Source organism: Triturus cristatus, chromosome 2_2, assembly GCF_964204655.1.
Source record: "Triturus cristatus chromosome 2_2, aTriCri1.1, whole genome shotgun sequence".
Taxonomy (NCBI): Eukaryota; Metazoa; Chordata; class Amphibia; order Caudata; family Salamandridae; genus Triturus; species Triturus cristatus.
In genome coordinates, this window is record NC_140582.1 from 1,253,137,292 (window position 1) to 1,253,154,280 (window position 16,989).

Here is a 16,989-nt window from a genome sequence, read left to right on the forward strand (position 1 = left end):
GTGCCTTCCTGCCTCGCGCCAAGCTACCGTGTCGGAGTCGGTGGTCCCTGGGACTGCAGTTCTAACAGGAAGGTAAAGTGCTCCCCAATCTAAGAGGAAGAAAGATAGATTTTGCAGACTTGCAAATTGGTAAAGTCCCGGGCAGTGATGGACTGAATGGCAAATTCTATAAAGAAAACTGCGATCTATGAGTCTCACACTTGCTGGATATGTATGTGGAGGCAATTCAAAGAGGCCAGCTACCACTGACGCTCAGGGACCCTATAGTGATCACGCTTCTGTAGCCTCTTCAGAAATGTGATTCATAGAGGCCGCTGTCGCTAATCAACATTGATAACAAAATACTAGCCAAGATACTAGCAGCTAGATTGCTCCCCTTAATGCAAGGATTGGCGCTGCCAGACCAGCCACACTTTATTCCTGGTTGCTCTAAAGCAAATAACCTAATAAAAATGGTGATACTGCCCCAACTGCTATAATTGTTTCAGAACATTCCAGTGTCCCTTACCAGAGCATTCTAGCTTGGGCTGGTAAACAGCTGCGCATCAGCTGGAACACCACCCAAAGGCGATACAAACACGGCAGATTTTCCGCTCCAAATTTGTAAGCATATTAATTGGTAGCACAAGCACACTTTGCATCTCACTAGTTCCACATCCCACAGGGTTGGAGACGGCCCTCTTGGGCCCAAATGAGCTAAGCACAGTGATTTCTGAATCCCTGAATAGACCCAAAGGTGAAATACACATGGTAAATTGCATGGTGTGGGCATGGCACAGACTAGGGAAACTATGCACAATAGACACAATATACTCCCTGCATGCACCATTGACCAGCAATCCAAAGTGTGAGATCCTGTTTGATACACAAGCCACCAAACGATCCTCACACTGGGAGATCTATACACAAACACTCACTTCATCTCACTGGTGAAGTATGTGGAACGTGGTGGTCCGATGCCGTTAGATAGGTTTCTGCATTACAGACTACGAAAGACCATGAAGCATGGGTTCCCCACCTTCCTCAGGGAGCCAAAGAAGGTGGAGCTGTTATTACCTGTCGCCCATGGACCTTGTAGGAGAGTAGGATCTGCCTCTTATGTTGCCCCCACTCTTTTTCTGATGTTTACACTGGTTTCTGGCTATAGTCTGGCTGGGACCCTGCTAATCAGGGCCCCAGCCTCTCTGTTCTCTCTAAACAACTTGGAGTGCATATTATTTTTTTTTTTTTTTTTTTAAGTTTTGAAAACCTTTATTGGAAACAGTACGGTACACAGCAAAGAGCCTACAACCCAGCGGGCCGGCCGCGAAAAACACATTTGGATGCATCTGATCACACAGCCCCATGCCGTCAACCCGGAGGTACGGCGGCGTTAAGGAGTGTACACGTATCGTGAGGTAGAGAAGAATGTTACTTGTCTCAGACTTAAGCAAACAATCACAAATTTGGTCAGGTTGCCCAGGAGGCATAAAGTGCCGAAACTTCCAACTCCCCCCCCCCTCCCCCTCCCGAAACATCGGTCAGCACTGCGTTTTATGTGTGCCCTTAGCTAGCCAGCACCCTCCCCCCCCACTCCCAGCTCCCCGAGTCGCGGTAACACGGGTCTAATCGTCTCCGGGGTCATCTTGCACAATGGAAGGAGGTTCGCAGAGTCCCCCCCTAAAATCATTCCACTTGGACCACACCTCAACCCACTTGCGCGGGCACCCTCTAGCCACATATACTGTCTTTTCCTGCAGCATGCACCAGTCCATGTCGCTGGTCCAGTCTGAGAGTTTCGGTGGTACAGCGCTGCCCCAGAGCCTGGCAATGTTTCTTTTTGCTACCATTTGCCCGAGCGTCACCCAGATCCTCCCTTTTGGCGGCAGGTCAGTTGGTTCCCATATGTTGAGGAGGCACCTCTTGGCTTCGGGGCGAATCTCCACCTCCCAGACCTCTTCCATCTCCCGCACCACCCTCCTCCAGTACCTCTGAACCTTGGGGCAGTCCCACAGCACGTGAAAAAAGGTTCCATCACCTCCGCACCCCCTCCTACATAGCGTCGTGTCAGCCCTACCCATCATATGTAATCTTGTGCAAGATATATAGACTCTGTGTAGGATCTTCAATTGGATGAGCCGCAATCTGGCCGATATCGCGACCTCACGTGGAGAAGCCAAAGCGTGCATCCATTCCTCGTCATCTATTTCCAGCCCTTCGGCGACCCACTTGTCTCTGAGGGGAAGGAGCAAGTCTGGGGGGTTGTTAACAAGTTTTTTGTAGGTGAGGGATATGGCACGTTCCGCGAGGAGTCCGTCAAGCAGTCTATCCTCGAGCGGGGAGGCTGGCGGCAACTTGACCTCCTGTGGGATGTTAGCCTGCAAGGAGTGGCGCACCTGCAAGTATCTGTAGTATTCGGCATCTGCCAGTTCGTAGGCTTCCTGCATTTGGGCGAATGAGCGGACCCCGGCAGGTCCCCACATGTCTTTGATTTGAGAGATGCCGATAAGATCCCAATTGCGGAATCCTTTGGTGCGGCGCAGATTTCCCAACGCTTCCGAGGCCCATAGTGGCGTGGCCATCGTGAGGACTCCGGACCATCCGAGCTTTTTCTGTGCGATGTGCCACAGCTGTACCGAATGCAGTGTCGGCCCGGTGAGTTTGCGCGCCCCCCGTCTAGAGTAGAGTGCTATTTCGTAGTTCCCTCCGGGCAGCAGCCATCTATCCATGCCATAAGCCGGGTCATTCCCGTCCCCGTATGTCCCTTGGTTGATTGCGGATAGGTGGGCCGCCCAGTAGTACTTGCGAATATCGGGGAGAGCGATTCCCCCATCGTACCACCCCAGTGTTAGTTTGGCCAGTGAGATTCGGGGCTGCCCGGCCCAGAGGAGGTCGCGCAGCGCAGCTTCGATTGCTAGGAAGTAGCTGTTCGGGACCAGGTGCGGGTAATTTTGAAGTGCGTATAGAAACCGCGGGAGCGAGAGCATCTTAAATAGGGCTGCCCTGCCCAACAATGACAGAGGCAGATGCTGCCAGGATTTCGCCTCCCGTTGAAGCCGAAGGAGCGGCGGCTTGAGATTGTGTTCGTAAAGCAGAGCCTTGTCAACAGTGATATACACTCCGAGATATTTAAACCCGTCCTCTGCCACCCGAATAGGGCAAGAATCAGGGAGCCTGGGAGGGTCCCCGCGGAGGACGTATAGATGCGATTTGGCCCAGTTGACCCGGAAGCCAGAATTGCGACCGAAACTGTCCAATATATTCAGCGCCGCGATCAGTGACCCACGCGGCTTCGAGAGGTAGAGAAGTATGTCGTCGGCATATAAAGATATCTTATCCTCCCATCCCTCCGCCCATGTTATGCCCTGCACGGTGGCCACCTGTCTTATCCAGGCCGCGAGCGGCTCGAGGGAAAGGGCGAATAGGAGGGGGGACAGGGGACAGCCCTGTCGAGTTCCTCTGGCCAGCGGGAATACTTCAGACACCTTATTATTTACCAGCACCTGCGCCAGGGGTTCCGCGTACAGTAATCGCACCCAAGCGATAAATTGGGGTCCAAAGCCCAGCTTGCGCAGGACTGCGAACATGTAGGGCCACTCCAGGGTGTCGAAGGCCATTGTGGCATCCAACGAGACTACCACCGCGTCCTCTTGAAGACTGTGGCACTGCCCCAGCACCCCATGCAGTCTCCTAATATTGAGGGCCGTGTTGCGGTGGGGCATAAATCCCGATTGGTCAGGGTGGATTAGCGACGAGAGCACCGGCTTAAGCCGATTGGCCAGCGTCTTGGCAAGTATTTTAGGGTCCGCGTTTAGAAGCGAGATGGGTCTGTATGATGCGCAAGCGTCTTTGGGTTTACCTTCTTTCGGGATCGCCACTATGGTCGCTAACCGCTGGTCCCGGGGCAGCCGCCCTAGTGTTTTACTGCACTCGAACATGAGTTTGAGGTGCTTACTGGTGACGTCTGGCTGGAGTTTGTAGATCTCTATGGGTATGCCGTTCGGGCCGAGCGCTTTGCCAGGACGGAGGTCCCCTATCGCCTGCTGGAGCTCAGTCTCAGTGAGCGGGCTGTCGAGAGCCTCCCGATCTGTGTCCGAGAGAGTAGGCAGTCGTATGTCCGCGAGGAGGTCCATGGAGTCCTCCTCCGGCCTGTCCGACTCTCGCCTGTAAACCTGCCGGTAATAGTCGGCGAACTGTTGCACTATTTCCCGGGGTTCCGTGAGCACTCTCCCCGATTCAGTGCGCAACTCCGGCACCACCCTGCTGGCCCGTTGTTTCCGTTCCAGCCAGGCGATAAGTTTCCCGGCTTTGTCCCCCTGATCATATATCCTGCCAATTCTATGCCGAGCCACCGTCTGGGCCTCCTGGGACACCAGCGCTCTGTACTCCGCCGCCTTAAGCTGCATCGCGTGCCTGAGCTCCCGGTCGCCGCTGGTCGGTGCCTCCCTTTCTAGTTCCCCAAGTTGCTCCTCTAGCGCTACGGTCTGTTGGCTACGTTCCCGTCGCCGAGCCGCGATAGCCGATAGAGCCTCGCCTCGCACCACAGTCTTAAACGCCTCCCACAGGGTGGCAGGGGAGGCGACCGACCCATCGTTCTCTGTGAAGTAGCGCGTGATTGAAGTGGATATGTGTTTTCTAGTGACCTCGTGTTTCAAGTGCCAGGGATTAATTGGCGCAGTGCTGCCCTCCCGCCTACTACCGAATGTAATCTGTGCAAAGAGCGGCGAATGGTCGGAGATACCCCTGGGGAGGAATTCGGCCTCCAATACCGCCATGTCGTGCCGGAGCAGGGTGAGGATGTAGTCCAGCCGCGAGAAGGAGTGGTGTGCGCCGGAGAAGAAACTAAAGCTACTCTCAGTGGGGTGGAGTAGGCGCCAAACGTCCGTCAGCCCGAAAGACTCGAGGAAGTCCGGCAGCCACCGTTGCCCTTGGGGCAGGTCTGTAGATGGTAATCTGTCTTGGGCTCCCGACGCCACAGCGTTCAAGTCCCCTCCCAGAACGAGCCGACCCTCGGGTAGCGATAGTAGGAGTGAGCCCAGGTCTTCAAAGGTCCGGGCCTGTAGGCCTGGGGGGATATAGACTGAAAGAAGATTGAGCGCCTGGCCCTCCCAGCGCCCCGACACAGCCGTGAAGCGGCCCTGCGGGTCGGTCTTGGTGGTGTCTACATGAAGGGGCAGCGAGCGGCGCAGGAGTATACCTACTCCTCTCGATCCAGTGGTGAAACCTGAGTGCGCTGCTAGAGTGTACCCATATCTATTTAGGGCGTAACAGACATTACCCAATAAGTGCGTTTCCTGCAGTAGCACCACATCTGGCTGGTGCCGTTTGAGGAACTGCAAAACTATAGTGCGCTTGAGTCTGTCCCCTAGACCGTTGACGTTCCAGCTGAGAATCTTAAGGCTTTTTTCCCACCGTCTAGCCATGGCTGTGTCGTAAGAGGGTGTCTTGTCCCACCACCCGGGCATCCGTTATGTGAGAATAATGTGCGTGACCGTAAAGGATCCCCAACTCCCACCCCTCCCTGGGTCCCACCCCACAATGATAAATCATACAAATGACAACAGTCCCAACCGGCCGGACGTTCAACTCCCCCCCTCCCGGAGCTGGCCCTGACCTCCCGGCCCCCCCATCCCAAAACAACTCCCCCCACCCTGCCCCCTGCTCCGTGGGTCTAGAACTACCCACCACCCCAATTAGCAGAGCGCCTGTCGCCCCACCCCCCCCCCGGTGAACCCACCGAGAAACTCAATTTGGGAAGTTCGTGGGCTAGTCCCCTGTGGTCGCCCGCCCGCGGTGTCCCAGTTCGTTCATCCCCCCTGTCACGGAGTCACCCATGGAGGGAAGCCACCCATGGAGGCAGTGAGGCGACCAGAGTACCCCAGAGTTAACAAATCTCAAAATAGAGGCACGTGAGGTATACATTACAGTCCGATGTCTCCCAGCGCTATTGCTCGTGGTCTCAGCGTGGCGTCCCTTCTCTGGACGAGCCCCAGCGGGGGCTGTTGGACCTGGAACGCCAGGACCGCTGACTCGGCGCACCACCCGCAGGCCGGCCTGACGCCGACTCCGTGGCGGGCAGGCCCGCATCTCGCCGCTGTAGTTCTCCACTCCGGGAGTCCTGCGTCGCCTCTCCCCCATCCAGCCACTCCTGCACCGCCTCCGGCGCGGTGAAGAAGAGGGATCGCCCATCAACGATGATCTTCAATTTGGCGGGAAAGAACATCATATATTTGATCCCACGCTCGCGGAGCGCCGCCTTGACCCCTTGGAAGGAGCGCCTTTCCCGTTGGACCTGGAGCGTGAAGTCGGGGAAGAACCGGATTGTGGCCCCCTCGTATCGTAGGTCACCGTGCTGTCTCGCCGCCTGAAGAATTGCGTCCCGGTCCCGGAAGTTCAGAATTTTGGCTATGATCGTCCGTGGCATGGCTCCAGGCTTGGGTCGTGGGATAGGGGCCCTGTGCGCCCGCTCAATGGTGAAGAGCTTCGAGAGACGCTTGGGTTTGAGGTGTCGTAGGATCAGATCCTCCAGGAAAAGCTCCACACTGTCTCCTTCAAGTCCTTCCGCCACCCCCACGACGCGGATATTACTTCTCCGAGCCCTCCCTTCTTGATCATCGAGCCGCAGGGCCATTAGGCGGTGCTGGTGTACTAGTTCGTTCACCCTGCCCTCAAGCCGCTTCTCCGAGTCCTGTAGGGCCTTAATGTCGACTTCATTAGTCTTGGATCGGTCAGTGGTTTTCCCTAGGTCAGCTCGGAGAAGGGCCACTTCAATAGTGATCTTGTCCATCTTGGTTTCCAAGTTCGTGCCCAGGGTTTGAATCGCAGCCATGATGGACTTCAGGGAAGGGTCCGCGGGGTCTGCATCATCCTTCGGAGCCCTTTCCGCCGGGGGTGGCGCCTTGGCTACTGTATATTGGTCAAGCTTGTTGGCCTGCGTTGCGGCTCCAGTCTTGGGTCGCATGGCGGTCCGGGCACCCTGTGGGCCGCAGGCGGCACCGCCCTCCGCAGAACCGAGGTGTCCTGAGGTCCGACCAGCTTTCACTGACGTAGCCCTTGGCCCACCGCTCTCGCCCAAGGATCAACAGAGGGAGGGAGATCCCCGCCGCCACAAAGGAGGCCCAGAATCCGTTACAGTACACCGTCCCACTCCCAGTCTGCCAGGCGGTACGCCGTAGCCAGTCGCGGCCGTGGGCCTCACCGGGTGAGTGGGCCGGGCGCTCCCACGCAGCAGGCCACCTTCTGCTCGACTGTGGCCACAAAATGGCGTCCCCTTCTATGCCCGGGAGTCACTCCGCCGCAGCCCCAGTCACGAGCGTGCACCTTCTCTAGGACGACTGGTGGTTCCTTGCGCATCGCCCAGGCGCCCCTTGATCCGGGCTGGGTCAACGGACGGAGGCTGAAGCCCAGAGCACTCTGCCAGGGAGCGAGAGGGGGAAGAGGGTCTCCGCCGCCACCAGCCGGGTCCGAGAAAGAGTAGAGCGGTCCGTCTCACCTCCGGGCAGCCAGGCGGTTCACAGCCCCAGGCGCGTCCCGAGGTCTCACCGGAGGGTAGGGCAGGGCGTCTCTCAGCGGCAGGCCCCCCTCCGCTCCGCCGCGGCCTCAAAATGGCGTCCTCCTCTCGGCCAGGGAAGCAGTCCGTCGCGGCCCCAGTCGCGATCCCGCACCTGCTCCGAGGAAGCCGATGATCTCCGGCTCCGATTCGCGATGCACCGCTTTCTCCTATGACGGCGTCGCTCTGTGCGTGTCAGCGGGCAGGCCCACGCCGGGGCCTCAAGTGGCGTCGGGAGCCGCAGCAGAGTTCCGGAGCCGGGGCGTCCGGCCGCCGCCGACCACTGCGGCCACCCTCCTGGGTCGTGCGAGCGTCGCCTGGGGTCACCGAGCCGCCCTCTTGGGCACTGGGTCAGGGGGGAGCCGGGGGAGCTACAAGGGCACTCCCCGCAGCGCGGATTAGGTCCGGATTTCGGTGGGACACCAACGGTCCCGGCGGAGCTCCGGGATCAGGCGGCCATTCACCTCGGCGCCTAGCCACGCCCCCGTGGAGTGCATATTAGATGCACTAGTGATTGGATACTGTGGTACCTTATGAGCCCCTAGTATGTGGTACCTTAGGTACCAAGGGCATAGGTACTTCACAGGCCTAAAAGGGGCTTAAGCATGTATTATGCCACCCCTGGGAAGCAGACACCACAGGCCTGCTACTGCAGCCTGGGTGAGGTGGTGTTAGCACTCCTCACTGAGATATAGATTCACTATATACCTCTCCCTGCACACACATATAAACCTATCAGTCACCCCTAAGGCAGGCACTATCAATCCTGAGGGCAGGGTGATTGGTTTCCATGTGAGGGGGTGCCTCTGCCTGAGCAGGGCCCCTCTGCAGCTCTCAGAGTCTATTCTCTGGGGCTGTTTGTGAATGCGGTCAAAACGTATACTGTATAAGTGCATTATAACCTCGTGGTAAATGCTAACTTTGGAATGGCTGCATCAAAACAGGTCGTGTTTGGTGTCAAATGCTTTGGAATCATACCCCCACACCAGTAACTGGTGTGGGAGTAGGATCCCACCCTTCTAGAGGGATAGACATGTACCTACTGTGGAAACGTGGTAGAATCCTGAAGAGCCCTGGCATCACAAAATGGATGCCACAAGTCACAGACACTGGCCTGCCTTCCTGCTGATGACCGAAACTCGCAGTGGAGGAGGCCCAACAATAGGTATCCACCTCCCAGACAGGGTTTAGTGTATTGGGGCTGGGTGGGTGCACTCCTAGAGTGCTTTGAAGTCCTGCACTGGGGGAGCAGTAGGCTCCTCTGTGTGTACACCACTTCAAACTGGCGCGAAACTGGACAAACTGGACAAAATGGACAAACTGGACAAAGGGAAGTGGGTGTAGCCACCCACTCCCCTGACCCTCCCACAGGAGGGGTCATAGAGCTAGTCCCTCCCTTCCTTTCAGTATAAGTTAGGGAACCCTTGCCATTACAAACTAGATACCCCTGGATGACGCTCTGAAGAAGAATCCTGGACCTTCGACATTCCACTACCTCTGGAAGATGGAAGAATCTCCCTTGGAGTAAAGGAGTGACTCCCCTGCTTGGCAGGCACCAAAAACTGCAATCAACGGTCGCAAACTATATCGCTCCCGCCGGAGCCCGAAGTCCCTGCAGCCCAGGAAGAGGATTTCCTGACTTCTCCAAGGCCATTTTGAGTCCCCAGCGATGTTGAGGCAAGTGGACCCCACGAGTGACGAGGAACCACAATCCCTGGGTACCGTGCACTATTTTCGAGTGCAACCCCTTCACGACGTTCTACGAACCTGTGCATTGGACCACGTGTGGTCCAAGCCTCTAGCAGGAACCCCTCCAAAGATCAGAGGCCTACCCCGTCCCGAGTGACCGTGAGCCCCTGTTGAGTGGATCCTCCTGAGGCATCTTCGCGATCTCTTGCCGGTTGGCTTGTGGGTCCCCTGAAGACTTTTCTACAGTTTCAAAGGGCTCCTCTGGCTGTTCCAGGCCTGCCCTGACTTACCCTCGCTAGGTGAGTCCCTCAGACCTTGCTGGTCTGCACCGCTGACTTTTTATCCTTTCCACGAGACTTGCTGTTACCAAGGCTTGTTGGCTCCAATCTGGTCACCGACACCGCAGTAAGCTGCAGACTTTGTGGCACACACCGAATCCAGCTCCTGGTTGTCATCGACGCCTCCTGGATCTCGTGGCTGAAGAGTCAAGACACCCGTGGATCACCTGAAATCACCCGACGACTGTGGGCATCCATCTTCCTTGCCCCGGGTCTCTGCCAGGTGACTTTGAACACTGTTCCTCTGCTTTCAGGCCTTCCAAGCAGCAAGTCTTCATTAGCTCCCATTGAAAACGACGCCGCGACCCGACACCAAAAGACACCTATGCACCCGGCTTCCCTGGGTGAGGTAACTTCAGCACTCCGGTGCTCCTGTGGGTGTTGGCTCTAGAACTACTTACCCTGTAAGTGACTTGCTTGTAGACTCTCCCGAAGTATCCATAAACTCTTAATTTCTAATCGTGACTTGCTCTATTGAAGTCAATAGGGATTCGCGGCTGTGTTCTCACACTGCATGCGTCTCCTGTGGGTACTTTACTTACCTGCCTTGGGTGGTCTCGTGAGGCCCCAGTGCTTCTGAAGGCCGTAGGCCTTGTCCCCTTGCAAGTCTCTTTTTCTGGTACGCCCCTAGGGCCCCAGCCATATTTGTGCTTAACTTATTGTGAAACATTGATTGTGCATATGTTCCTGCCTTCTAATCTCATAAAGAGATTAGTAGAGAGTTGTTTAGTAATAAATACATATATATTTGATATATATACCTGTGTGGTGTCCTTTTATTTGGTAATTCAAGAGATCATGTGGTAAAACAAGCTGCTTTACATTCCTCTAAAGACTTAGCCTGAAGGCTGCTCTCCACAGCTACCACTAGGATAGCTTTCTTTAAAGGTTGTCTTAAACCTACTACTATAAGAGTCGAATTGTACTGGTGCAAGGTGTCCACTTTAACTAGTGAACAGCATATACCAGGCCAACTTCTCACAGACCTGTACCTAGGAAGCTAGCTACACGCAGTGATGGGAGCAAAGATATTTGAACCAGGCTGGACAAGGGCTTCAATGCCCCAGAACATATTTCACCAGGGGGTACAAGTACAAACGGGCCCAAGGAACAATCATTACGGTAGAAGACATTAACCCCTGAACCCGTAACCACTGTCGAGACGTGGAAGACTGGGCTACCAACACCTTCCTCAGCTCACACACCTGAGTCAGTCTGTGATGTTCTGACAAGAAAACCTTACCCATTTTGGTGTTGAAGACCCCTCCCCCCCCAATGAACAGGAATTCCTGAGTGGGGCACAGATGGGAAGTTCAGAATCCACCTGAACTGCTGAAGGAGCCGGCAAACCTCCTGGGTATGTGCTTGAGCCTTAAAGAAAGAAGAGGAAGAGATCAACCAGTCATCCAAGTAAGGAAACACCTGGATCCCCCGAGTATGCAAAAACTGCACTAAGATTGTCAATACCTTAGTAAACACCCTGGGCGAGGCAGACAGCCCAAATGGTAATACCTGGAACTGGTAATGATCGACTCCCACACAGAACCGTAGAAACCTCTGGGAAGCGATGTTAGTAGGCATCCTTGAGATCCAGAGAAGCAAGGAAATCCGCCAAGGACAGGAAGGGCAGAATCATATGTAGCTACAACATTTTGAAGGACTAATGAGGGATGCACAAATTCACTGCCTTCAGATCCAGAACAGGACGGAAGTCCCCATCTGGTTTTTGGATCAGATACAGGATCAAGTAAACCCATCGACCCTGTTGGCTCACAGGCACCCTCAACACTGCCCCTTTGGAAACCAGGTCCTGAACCCCTTCCAACAGAGCCCGACACTTGACATGAGATCTGGTAATAGGGGTAGCCTGGAACACATCCTCTGGTGGAACCCCAAATTCGATCTGATAACCCAGCTTGACAATCCGCAGGACCCATTGATCCCGAACAAACTATACCCAGACTGGAAAAAAACCTTGATATGAGCCCCAGCCGGCATCTTTTCCAAACCCTTCACATAGTCTTGATTTTGACGGCCCCCAAGAAGTGGAGGCACCTTGCTGATCCTGGAACTTGTGGAAGGAAGGGATGCCCTGGCCACGTCCCCTACCACGAAAGGGCTGGGTGGCAATTTAGATTGAAATGCCTGCCCAAAAGCCCGGTTATAACTAGCAAACGTCCCTTTCTGTGAAGAGTGAACCGGAGCTAACAACTTTTTGGCCTCCGCCGTTTCTTAATTAAGGTCTCCAACGGATCCCCAAATAGTTTAGAGCCTGTAAAAGGAACCTTCATGAGGGCAGCCTTCTGCGCCGCCTCTGCTTTCCAAGGATTTAGCCATAACTGTCTCCTAGCCGCCACCGAGGCCCCAGCCGCAGCACTAAGGGAATCAAAGGACAAATAAGCCAGGAAGAGCAATTGCTGCCCCAACATTGTCAAAGACTCAGCAGGGTCCTCATCCTGGAAGAGTTGCTCTGAAATACCCTGACAGTCCTTCAGGAGAGACTGAACCATGTAGCTAGTGTAAGCCGCAGATGGAACTGCAAGGTTAGAGGCAGCAAAGGACCTCTTCGAAGCCCCTTCAACCCTCTTGTCCCCAGGATCAGAGGGAACCGCATCCTCGGAAACCACCAAAATCTGAGATGCAAGTCCCACCAGCAGGGAATCCACCTTCACCAGGAAACTCCTCAGAGAACCGCTGCAAAGGATATCTCTTAGCCAGAAACCGGGGGAAAGTATGCTTGTCAATATCCTTCCATTCCCCTTCCAATACATTTCTCACAGATTTATGAATGGGAAGGCACTCAGGCTCCCGACGTTGATAATTAGCAAAAGAGTCCTCCAACTCATCACCTTCCGAGGGATCTGGGAACCCCAAATTGTCCCACACATGCTGCAGAATACTGTGGAGGTCAGCCTCTTGTACAAACAACCTTTCACCTCCTCATCCGACTCCTCCTCAGGATCTGGGACAGCTGGGGCATCCAATTGCAGCCTCTTAGGTCCCTTGCATTCCCTAGCTAGAAAAGCCACTGCCACCGCGGATTCAATCATATTCTACCCATTGTACACGGAAGGCACCATGGAAGGCCCAGCCACCACCACCTCTTTCTCCTGGAGGCCACTCATCTCTGACCGCCACCCATCCATGATGAACAATGGCCAGAGGAACACACACTGTTTTAAATATATTGAGGGAAGCCCCCTATAACTACTAATCAAATATGACCCAGTAGGGGCCAATCCCAGGAAGCCCCCAGCAAAAGCAGCCAATATCACCAGGCCTAGACGGCCAACCCAGAAGACATCCAATCATGGTCTCCCAAATCAATTAAAACCCACGACCTAAATTGGCCCAGGCTTTAAGGGCCCAAGGCAGAGCACCAGATGCAAAGTCAACCCCGAGGGATCTAACCCCTGCAAATAGTAAGTAACACCACTTGGTATGCCAAACCTAATGACCCGCAATTTTCCTGGACAAGTGCGCTATTTGTGTAGAAATGCCATAAGGTAATCTTATAATTTTATCTCAGAAACCACAACCATTGAAACCCCAGGATTTGAACACATAACCTAAGGCATACGAGTCAGAGACCGTAACCATTGGGCCACAGTGACTCATTCCAATTTAATGCACTCCTGCTGCCTAAGTCAGCGGTAAAACCCAAAATGCCTAAATTATGTACTTCCTGCGAGGGGAAACAGCGTATAAAATGCTGTTAAAACAACGGGATGCTATTACAACGCGGTCGTTACAACGACCGCATTGTTAGTACGCAATACCTTTACATCGCAAGTCATTACATAGTATTATTTACTATTCCTACTCCAGTTTGCGCAGCAGCAGCGAAGGTGTTGGATTTTATATCCAACACTTTCCCAGCTGCTGCGCATACTGGAGTAGGAATAGTATTATTTACTATTCTTACTCCAGTTTGCGCAGCAACAGGGAAGGTGTTGGATTTTGAATCCAATACCTTTGCGCCCCCCACAGCAAGTCATTGGTATGCGGTGTATTAGCAGTGTTGTAACATGCTATGTTCACATGCGAGCACCACAACCTCCCACGGACCGGCCTAGCAACCGGTCGCGGTTATGGAGCCGTAGGTAACACGCCGGCGTCCGTGCTTTGCAGGTGCCGGCAGCCAGCCAATTTTGTAATAACTGAGCCAACGCGTACCAGCTTCTGTCGGACCCGCGCTCCGAAATGAAAGCCCGCCCTCCCGCCATGCCCCAGGCGTGCCTAGAGAGCGCCGCAAAGTGCTCTCAAAAATCCCCTACACCCCCCAGGTGGTCCCCACTACAGCGGGGGATCATACCCGGAAGAGGGGAACCATTGAAACACCATGATTCTATCAAAGAATTACGAGGACAAGAGGCGGTGAGTCATAAAAACAACAGCACAGTCCTGCTATAGCAGGGACTTTACCCCTAATACTCACACAATGGTCGCTATAGCGGACCACCGCACCCTCACCTGTAATTAGTTAGAGTCTTGCAAGGAGTAGTTCGCAGCAAACAACAACAGGATGTGCTTACATGGGTCAAGGATTATGTGCTACAGGATGTGGGAGTGGCCTGGTAGGTAGGAATGGGCTATGGAGTTTTTGCTTGGGAGTTCTGGGGAGGAGCTAATGCTCATATGGTAATGGCAGTGACGGGGAGGTCTAACGAGGAGGTAATGGAGTCCAACTGATGACCAGCCGTGACACAGAAAGGAGTAGCCTCTTCTGAGCATCCTCAATGAAACAGCCTGTTGCAGAAGGTACAAGACCAAGAAAATTCCCAGCAGGCCTGCCCAGGCCAGTGCTTCAGACACCACACTGTAAATGAAGCCCTGTGGCCCCCTACCCAGCCCGGCCAAAAACACTTTCTGTCTCAGCCTGGGTGCAGTCACTGGGAAGCACTTATATGACACAGTCACAAGTGAGTCCAGCACAGCTAGACTCAGCCTGGTTTCATTGAGTCAGTAAGCTATCATGAAAATTCTGTTGCACTCTGCACCTGGCACTCACCTGTGGCAGTCCTGCCAAGTACCACACATCAGGCGTTAGACTAAAGCGTTTCAGTGCGGTGGTCCACATCACCGCACTGAAAAGCAAAGTTACGCATAAATGGGATAGTGCCTCCGTGGCTGCAAAGCCGTAGTAGCTCTGATAATGTTGACTAAACTGAAGGAATGGCAGTGCGCCGTGTCATGCGTGTTGCACATGGCAGGCTTGGCGGCTGACTAAGGTAATAGCTGCTGAGTCACTTGGTGGCTACAATTTATTATTAAAAGGATAAGATTTCCCATTCCGGTGCGGCATTTGTTGGAGCGCAGAAACCTAGGTAACAGGGAAATGAACGAGACCGTACCAATATCCTCCCTTCGTCACAGACCAGATATCACACTAACACTTTCACACATGCAGTCATTGGTGGGGCCCATAACACCAACAATCACACGTCACTTCACACTGGTCTGCACATACAGGAGAGAAGAGCGGTTCAAGCACTCGACCTTATGACCTATAGAAAGACAGCACTCGACCTTATGACCTATAGAAAGAAAATCAATTTACATATCTATACATTAATACCCTTTCTCCTGCAGATCTCAATCTTAAACATCAAGGCACTCCTCCCATGTGGATCAAATTAGTTGGATTGGTTGATGATGATTTTAGAACCAGCTAAAACTCATTTCAAGATTTTGATCTTACCTCCCTCAATAAATCACACTAACGCATTTCTTGTTAATCAATATCTGTTTATCTAATAGTTATTAAAAAGTTCAAATCAGCATTTAGCAAGTGTATATCAAATTTCATGTAAATCACTGAACACCATATTTACCCAATCTGGCTATTGGGCGTCCTCTAAGTTATTCGCATAGTGTAGTCATATTTGCAGTCAAGTAGGCACATGCCTACCTATAATGTTTTGCATTTTAATTCTACTAGACGGATGTACTGTTTAAAAAATGGAAATTTGGGTATTTTGCAAACTAAAATGCCTTTTTAATAAACTTAAAAATATCAAGTTGTGAAGGATGTAACACAGATTTAACCTGTCACTGAAACAGCCACAAAACCTCTGTAGTTTGCCAGCCAGCTCTCTTTTTCTCATTTTCCCCCACCCCATGCCAGGGGTTACAAGAATCCAAGCTTCCCCACCCCAGTCCACTCTTTATTTCCCTCTTCATGCCATTGGTGTTCTGTAGTTAGCTCAGGGGTTCTGCTAGCTCAGACTGATCACAGCGCTGTCATAATTTCTATAACTCTGCTCTCTGGTCTTTCTTTTGTGTCTGATGGTAGTGCTTAGAAGCAGGCACTCTGGGTTTAATGCATTGTCCATGCTGCTCACTCTTTCGACCAGAGAGGACAAATGCTTCTTTCAGCATGCCCCTTACCACCACTTTCCTTCCTAAGTGACCTTCCATTTTTGGTGCTTTGTAGCGCTTTTAAGATCTTCTTACGGGTTCTCGTTGCTCAAATGTGTGTAATTTCTGATATTCATATGTTTCCCCTTATTCATTGATTGATTTTGGTCGTGAGAAAATGTCACTCATAGTCGTTGAAATGTCACTCATAATTACTCCTAAATTATGGAATGTCACACAGGGCCAATCGAAAACCTTGGCAGCTGTGACCTCAGAAGAGCGACCGCTCCGTCCTGATTGGTCAGGAAGAATCCATAGCAAAATAGGGCTATCTCCTTCGAACTGAACTTGTCTCCTAATTGGCCAATGGGCATCCCTCTCGAAGTAGGACTATGTCCTGATTGGCACAGTCTGCTTTGTGGTGTGATTAGAAAGAGAGGAAGGACTGTGAAGAGCCCGGCGGGTCATTGGAAAGAGAGGAAGGACTTGGCGGGACCCGGAAGTCGTGTTCGAAATAGGAGGGTGAAACACAGACGTCCCCAGGCGGCGGCCTGAGGGCTGCAGAAGCCGCCGGTCCGCCCGGCCTTCCTCCCTCTTCCGCCTTCCTTCCTGTGGGGGTGTGACCCCAGGCGGCCTCGAGGGCTGCAGGAGCCGCCGGTCCGCCCGGCCTTCCTCCCTGTGGGGGTGTGAGCCCAGCCCGCTTGAGGGCTGCAGAAGCCGCCGGTCCGCCCGGCCTTCCTCCCTTTTCCGCCTTCCTCCCTGTGGGGGTGTGAGCCCAGGCGGCCTGAGGGCCGCAGGAGACGCCGGCCTTCCTCCCTCCCCGGTCCGCCTCCGCCCGGGCTGTGAGCTGCCAGTTGTGGAGCCCAGGCCCACCTACTGAAGAGAGGCCTAGATCCGAGGCTTGTCCCTTGTGTCAGGGCCCCTCGTCTGCAAGAACAGGGAAAGGTAAAGCCCGGCCCACGCCAGCACCTGGCATGAGATACTTTTAATAATGTATTATTTATTGTGTTGTCAATAAAAGACAAGCCACAAACACCTGCTGCCGGGGCTCCCTTGTGACTCCACCTCGAGCCC

The 16,989-nt window shown here is 53.5% G+C and overlaps 1 protein-coding gene across 1 annotated transcript in view; it reads left to right on the forward strand.

The window, feature by feature from the left end:
- Positions 1–16,418: 16,418 nt before the first annotated feature.
- The window catches only part of M1AP (meiosis 1 associated protein), a 344,775-nt gene continuing 344,204 nt past the window's right edge, over positions 16,419–16,989 (forward strand). The window contains exon 1 of the mRNA XM_085642984.1: positions 16,419–16,860. The gene's annotated coding sequence lies outside the window, so the exon portion shown is untranslated. The remainder of the gene's footprint in view (positions 16,861–16,989) is intronic.